This window comes from Kryptolebias marmoratus, linkage group LG14 (genome assembly GCF_001649575.2).
Source record: "Kryptolebias marmoratus isolate JLee-2015 linkage group LG14, ASM164957v2, whole genome shotgun sequence".
Classification (NCBI taxonomy): domain Eukaryota; kingdom Metazoa; phylum Chordata; class Actinopteri; order Cyprinodontiformes; family Rivulidae; genus Kryptolebias; species Kryptolebias marmoratus.
In genome coordinates this window covers 7,458,749-7,466,599 of record NC_051443.1, presented here as the reverse complement: position 1 = coordinate 7,466,599, position 7,851 = coordinate 7,458,749, and the positions used below count along the sequence as shown (strand labels likewise).

At 40.8% G+C, this 7,851-nt stretch overlaps 1 protein-coding gene across 1 annotated transcript in view; it reads left to right on the top strand.

Annotated features, from left to right (window-relative positions):
* The first annotated feature begins 297 nt into the window (after positions 1–297).
* LOC108244777 (disabled homolog 2-interacting protein) overlaps positions 298–7,851 on the top strand; it is an 84,329-nt gene continuing 76,775 nt past the window's right edge. Inside the window, exon 1 of the mRNA XM_017431247.3 lies at positions 298–541. The gene's annotated coding sequence lies outside the window, so the exon portion shown is untranslated. The remainder of the gene's footprint in view (positions 542–7,851) is intronic.

Sequence of the window (7,851 nt, the reverse complement as noted above, 5' to 3'; positions counted from 1 at the left end):
AGGTGCAGGAATTCAGCTCTGAGGTTTAAACCCCGCCTTTTTCTCCTCCTCCCAGCTGCTGATGCACTACAGCACCCCCCACACCCCCCCCACAAGCACGAGCATGCACACTTCTCTCCTGTGCTGGTGGGGATCAGGGCGTCCAGACTCTGGAAGAAGTGTGAGAGGCGAGAGAAGACAAAGAGGATTCTCTTCTGACCTCTGTTTGAGTGTTTTTCTCCTTCTGTGATTGTGTGTGTGTTGGGGGTTGGGGGATGGCGAGTGGGGAGGGAATCTGAACTCTGCTGAGAGTCAGTCCCTCTGCAGGAGTCCACACACACACACACACACACACTCCTATCCTTTGCAGCTCCTTCAGCCTGAAAGAGAAGCAGAACCACAACGAGGATCTAAGACTGAGGGGAGGGAGTTCAGGACTCTGAGACTGAAAGGAGGGAGGGAGGAGAGTCTTTTGGAGTTCCTACTTGTTGCTTGTGGTGTTCTGTTTGGATCGAGATGATCTTCCTTTTGTTTGTTCAGCTGCCGTGGGAACGTGCTTGAGGTGAGCTCCACTTTTATTTTTCCTCTCAGTCCACAGATAACTGACTCTCTGAAGAACGCGTGGGCTCCTTGTTCTAGGAGGATTTCTGTGAGACTGCCGGCTCTGGAATGGCGGAGGGGGACTACAGGGAAAAGGAGGGGGTGTAGAGGGGAAAGAGCATCGAATGGCAAAGTACAGATAGACGGAAGGACTCTTAAATGGAAGTGTCTGCCACCGAAACGAAGTGGAAAAACTCAGGAAGGAGAACAAAAATCAGACTTTTAATTGAGTCGAAATTCACTTTCTTTGCTGTTTTTGTTCATGAATTAAATCGGACTTAATTATTCAACATAAACTACACACACACAAACAGAGTGGTTGCTGTAGACCCAATCCTGTCACAGGTCCGAGGTCCGGTATAAGGCAGCGTGTTTGTAAGAGACCTGCTCTCACCACAGCTCTGTGGGCTGGTAAAAGGCAGCAGGGTAATGGTTGGAGACCTGCTTCCATCACAGATCTGAGGTCAGGTACATAGCAGTCTGTTTGCTGGAGACCTGGTCCTGCCACAGGTCTGAGGTCTGGTATGAGGCAGGGTTTACCAGCTTTAACAGTGTGTAGTCTTCAGTTCTCAGTTCCTGCATGATTACAGGGTCCTTGCAGATAAAATGAACAGTCTCATATTCATTCCAGCACCAACATGTGTTTACACGCTGCAGTTTATAGACCACGCTCTCAAACGATTGGTTGTTTAGAAAGTTGTTCTTTTTGGAGCAAAATGTCAGGAAACCAGGTCATATTTAATCCTTATCAGCTACCTCCTTGATGTTCAAGTGAATTTGTTTTGCTAAGAAAAACAGTAAAACACCCTCACGTAAGCCACAGAGTGTTCAGATGTTAGGAGCTTTCATTGTTTCGGTGACAGGGCAGTAGTGAGGGTTCGCCGTGGGGCGGGCATTGTTGTCCTATTATTAGTGTGAGCCGGGCCAGCCAGCAGCTGTTGGGAAGGAAGTGGGTGTACTGGGAATGCTGGGCGGGAGTTAATGGTCAGACTGCTGGAATTCCTAAAGCGGCAGAGTCAGCGGGTCAGAAGTCCGGACCAGGATCGGAGTGGCTCACAGGTGTAGAACTGAGGTCAGAGGTCAGCGGTGACCTGAACCCTCAGCTGTTACAGCTGTGTCTCTGTGGGTGAACTACAGAACGCCAGACTGGATGTGATACGGTCATGGACTTGAATGAGGAGAAAATAGCCCTGCCTTAACAGAGGAGAAGTGCTGTAAATCATAAGAAAGACTGTATGGGTGTTTGGTATGTCCTGGATGAGGTTGAGACACTTTAATAAAGTTATTTGTTGTTACTGAATTGTTCTGCCACTCACATCCTTGTTTTAAATGAATTTGTTAGTTATTCTATGTCAGCTTTCACGAACAAATAACTGGCTGATGGAAAGATACTATTGATGAGTGTTGACTCTGTTGGTGCAATCTTCCCCCAGAGAGAACGAGCTCTGCACTTGTCTTTTCACCTAAAGTTTGTGCTCATTTTTGTCATAATACTTTTCCCACACACAGCATGTTCTGCAAATCATTCATATCACAGAAAAGAATTTCCATCTGAACTGCATCTATGTTGAGCTACAAAGCTCAGAGATGAGGCTGAGTAAAGCTGAACTTCGGCCGCAGAAAAAGTAGCCATGTGGCACCTTCCTTCTGCAGCATTTCCTCTACTTTTGATTATTGAAGCGAACAAAAGCATCTTTTATGTTTCCAGTTCACTGCCTTGGTATGTAGCTTGTGCTCCTCTCTTTACCTCATTTTTTAAAAGAACAGAAAAACTGTAAACAGTTTTTTGTTCCCCCTGAAGTATTGCTTCCTGCTGTCCAGTTTTCGTCCAGTTTGTGTGTTTTTTTTCCATAATGTTTCAAGTGCACAGATAATTAAAGCATCTCTGTACGAACGTTCGCAGGAACTTTACAGGGGATTCAACACCAGGGATGGGTGGAAAAGTCCACTAAAATGTTTGAAAACGTGAGTCTGGAAAAGCCTGGAATTTCCTACTGGAAAACGTGTAGGAACCCTAACAAGAGTCTCACTAAAGGGTGTGACTGATGAAGATGGATTTACTGTAAGATCCTACATTTGTGAATGACTGAAAGTAAGAGAAATGCTTCTCGGTGTGTGAGATTAAATTTGTAACCTGCAGTTACACAAGCTTTTACATTTTAATCAATAAGTGTAACAAAGTACTTGTGCTTTAACACAGAAGGTCCAGAAATGAACAGGTTTGTCTTGTTTTATTTATTTACGAAACAATTCCTTCTTCTTTTTTTGTTTTTTTTTTTAGAATAAAAGTCCAAAGTGAAGTAGACCAGATATAAATCAGACAGAAGTGAATAAACTAATCTTCCCAGTTTAGATCTAATAAATGAAGTTGATCATTTCAAAACAAAAAAAACAATCTGACATCAGCTGTTGCTGATTTATATCTCCTGTATCTTCAGTGTCTCAGCCAGAGGAAGCTCTCAAAGTGTTCAGTGAGCGTAGAGGGAGTTATTTACAGATGGTTCCCGATCCACTGCTGTGATAAACGGCTGCCTTTCTGAGGCCAAAGAGGTTTTTAAATCCCAGCTTTTCCAACAGAACTCTGAGGTCTGTATGCTGGTGGAACGCCCCTGCTGCGCCGTGAGATAGATCTGTTTGAATCCGACTGTCACTTCCATCGTCTTACGTTGAATCGATGCGTTGCATAAAGACGTACCTGTTTTTTTTTTTTACTGAAACAAAAACGAGCTGTTGTGAAACTATCTTGTCTAAAATCTCCCCACAGTTGTGAAAGACCGACATCTCTTGTCTTGAATGAACTCGTTTGGATATTTTAAATTATTGCAAAACGTAACTCAATTAAAAATGTTCTTTTTTTTTAAATCATTGTTTAGAACCTGATCCTTTACTTTTACCATGAAAAGACATCTTAATTGAATTGTAAAATGGCTTTGTAGGATTTTAAAACTAATTAGTGTCCTTTGTATCAAATTTTAGCAATCATAAGAACATGAACACACATCCACTGAGGCCGATACTAACTGTATTCAGAGTTTCTTCTCTGAGGTCATTATTAGGTTGATTGATTGATTGATAGAACTTTATTGATCCCTTGGGATGGCTCCTTCAGGAAAATTAAGGTTCCAGCAGCAGCAACAGTACAGTACAGAGGTAGATACAGTGAAGAATAGTAATAGAGGTAGATACAGGTCTGAGGTTTCTGACTGCAGTGAACCGACGCACAGATGGATTTGTGGACTCACGTGTATTGCTTTAATTTTTACTCTCGGTGCCTCACTGAGCTGCAAGAACATGATGAAGCAGCTGATACAGCACCGTGCTGGTCCGAAGGAGAAAGCTTTGTTTGACGTCCGTCCATTCTGAAAAGAAAAGTCACTTTGTCTCTTTCATCACATTTGATTGAAAGAAATCTCCCTATCAGAGCGCTTTCTTTGATCACTCCATCAGTGAGGTGTCTCTTATCTGGATCCTTCCTTATTTCTGCTCCTCATTCTTATTTTTAAAAGGAATTTCGAGCCGCCTCCTCCTCCTCTTCCTCCTCTGACTGAGTCTCTGTCTCTGACCAACACTGACTCCTCTGTTCTGTCCATGACGAGAAGGAACAAAAGGAACAGAACTCTTTATGACGTTCTGTCCTAGCAAGAACTTATTGGAAAGTTCTGCCCAGATCTCATTATATGGGTGAGAGATCAGAAAGCAAGAACGAGTCATCATAAAGGGTTTTGTATTGGACAGAGTGTCATCAAAACTTTCTGCTTGTGAAGGAACGTCACGAGGACTTTTGTTTCTGTTTGGGACAGTTTGGTCTTCGAGACCGAGTGCGAGTCAAAAACGTGAATGACATGGATGATGAAAACACTAGCATGGTTCAGTGGGACCAGTTTGGTTCTGTGGCAGCAGAAGTTCTTATGAGCCGAGTCCTGGTGGACTTAGTTCTCAAAGGAAATCTAAAACAACTGACAATAACCAAGACTTTAACGTGAAAACAGAAATCTGGAACTGAACCTGGGGAACTGCAGCTGCAGCTCACATTATTGAAAAACTAAACTTAAGACAAGTAGTTACTTAGAACGTATCTATAGATAGCGGCATAGTAGAGCGTTGGTTAGAGCTGTCACCTTCCAGCAAAAAGGTTGCAGGTTCACCTCCCGGCCTGGACCTTTCTGGAGTTTGCATGTTCTCCCCGTGCATGAAAGGGTTTCCTCTCACAGACCAAAAACATGCATGTTAGGAGAATTATCTCTAAATCTTCTATTAGGTGTGAGTGAGAATGTCAGTGGTTGTGTCCCTGTGATGGACTTACCACCTGTTCAACCTTTCTAAACATAATGGATGGATGGAAACCTATAGATGTGTAACCAGGTAATAAAGCTCTGAAGCCTCTGCTGGTGGAGGATGGGATGGAGTTTGTTCTGTTGTTCTGGTGGAACAAAAATAAATACCATTCTTATACATTTAAAGTCAGCTTTTACTTTAATCTGTCCTCGCTCTGTACCAACAAATTACAGCTGTATTCTTCTTATTATTAATATTATGCACATACAGTTGTAGTTTTCTGGTTCTGGTTGACAGGTTTATGTATAAATTTAAGCCTCCAGTGGCCTTCGGGTCAAACTGACCCAAAGTTACAAGCCTTCTCTACCTCTCTTCATCTCTCTCTCTCTCTTTGAAGGCTTCAGGAGGGTTAAAAGTTACAGAAAATTGATACAGGCTTTTGTAATTCACTATGTTTTCCACAAGAGGTCAGTGTTTTTCTTTTCCTTTCTTTGTTATTTCCTAGTTATTTTGGACACACCGAAGCTGTGTTCTGTGGATAGCTGAGGAATGATCTCACCTGTAGATATGTCTTCGAACGACCTCAGTTTGGACAAATAAAGTTTTATTCTAATCAACCTGACGAGTTCCCTGCCTTCTTTTAAATTGTAACCTCAGAAATTTCACAGGAGTTCATCTAAGTTGCCATTGTTTCACTCTGCACTGTTATTTACTCAGACTTCTGTAGTAGTTTAGAAGTACAAATAGCAGCAGCAGTGAGCTGTAGCACTTCCTGTGCAGCCTGGGGCACTTTCTGCAGGAGTATCATTATATACCTGTTGTAATAACCATGTAATGTGAAACTGATAAAACTATTAAATGTCTGATATGAGCTGTTTTAGTAGTTCCCTTTGGTCTTGGCCCCATTCAGACTAGCCATTAGCTCATTAGTTCTGTTAAAATTAAATTAAATTCTCCACATTGTGGTTGTTCAAAGAGCTATGTACCGCAGGTAATATACTATTTGTCACATCCTTTTGACAGAATCCCACTTCAGAATGGCCAGATTTTTTGCTTTAACTAGTGTTTTTTTTTTTTAAATCAGTGTAGAGTTTAGTGCATATCAGCACCCGACCTTTCCATGACCCTGAAACTCGACTCTGTGTTTAACTGGTCAAACAGAAACCCTCTGTAGGCAGCTGGTTTCAAACAGCCTCTTATGTAAATAGGCGGGAAGCGCAGATAGACGGGGAAACAATGACACAAAACCTGGTTCTGCGCTCGGTGTTGGGATCAGAAATGGACCTGTTAACTTTCCGTACAGTGCCTGGAGATGACTTTGGCTGTGATTTGGTTTATATATAAATAAAGTGAATTTACGTTTTTTTGAGTTTATCCTCAAACTTGTTTATATTCCTCAAACATGGCTGGCCCAAACTTTACGCGTCTGGATTTATCTATGGGAGCGATTAACACTACCTCCTGGGTGTTTTAAAACAATGCAGAGAGAGAGAGAGAGATGAAGGCTGTGATTAGGTACAATTAGTAAAGAAATGCACCATGGGAGCAGGTGATTGCACAGCTGAATATTCAGCTTGTTTCCTGTGCTGCTGTTTGTCATCATACATATTTATAACTGTTTATGTAAATACAGATTTACATTCAGTGGCTGCTCTGAAGTCATGACTGCTTTATCCTGATTCCCAGCTGATTTCTGCACAATCTACTAAACAACAAGTGGCTTGTGTAAACGTTGTTGACTTTCTTTGTACCTTCATTCAAACATCTGGAAACCTCTGCCTACATGGTTCGTTCAGCCTGCATCAGCGAACCGTGTAACCTGTGTTTACCTGAGGCTTAAGATGGTAAAACATCCCAGGATCAGTGATGGATCTATGGGACAGACGCTCTCCTCTGCTGCTGCTTTCCTTCCGAACTTTTCACAACATTTGGCTTGTTTGCAGGCATCTGCTGACACTGTTGTTTTCCTGTTTATAGTTTCTTCCCTACACTTTTTGCTGTTTAACTAGCACACTTTTAGCAATTTTAACCATTCGGAATCTGAACAGTCAGCTCGTTCAGCCGATGGATGATGTGACTTTTAGAATTTGTAAATTTAATTTTTTTTAAAGGGTTAACTTTCTATAATGGTTTTGGTCTCATTGGAATAAATGGATTTTTTTTTTTTAAATTTTAGCTACAGTTCCCTTTTAGGTACTGTTTAAGCTCTTAGCAACAGCTTGGTTAATTTTGCTTTTAGTTACTATTTTACTGGGTTTGGCTAAAAGCTCCAGTTTTGCTAATTACATTTTTTGGTAAGTGGTTTGATAATTTTAACTTTTGCCTTCTGTTTGACTAGTTTTAGCTTTTAGCTACTGTTTTATTACTGTATTGCTAGTTGTAGCATTTAAATACATTTTAGCTTATTTTACCTTTTATCTACAGTTTTGCTAAATCTAAATTTTAACTTTTAGCTATTATTCTGCTGGTTTTAGCTTTGATCTAGTGTTTTGTTCAGTTTAGCTCTTAGCTACTACTTCAATATTTTTGCTAGTTTAGCATATAAATATCTTTGAGCTACTTTTAGCTAGTTTTGCTAAGTTTAACTTTGAGCCACTGCTTTGCTTGTTTTAGATTTGAGCTACTGTTTCATGACTGTTTTCAGGTTTTAGCTGTTAGTGAGTACTCATTTTAGCTTTTCTTCTGCTTGTTTTAACTTTCAGCAGTCGTTCATGTTAGGGCTGCAACTAACGATAACTTCAATAATCGATTAATCGGGCGATTATTTTCTCGATAAATCGGTCGTCTTGGAATTCATTCATTCATTCAGTCATTCATCATTTTGGCCCACATAAAAAAGTTATCTGTATGTAAAGGAGTAGGTTGATGTAAAACTTTTACTACTTTCTTATTTTTAAATAAATCAATATAAATTCAATTCAACATTCTCACTTTATATACTTAGCTCTCAAGCAGAAAATAACAATAGCTTATTTACCACCCGTGTTTCACATCTCT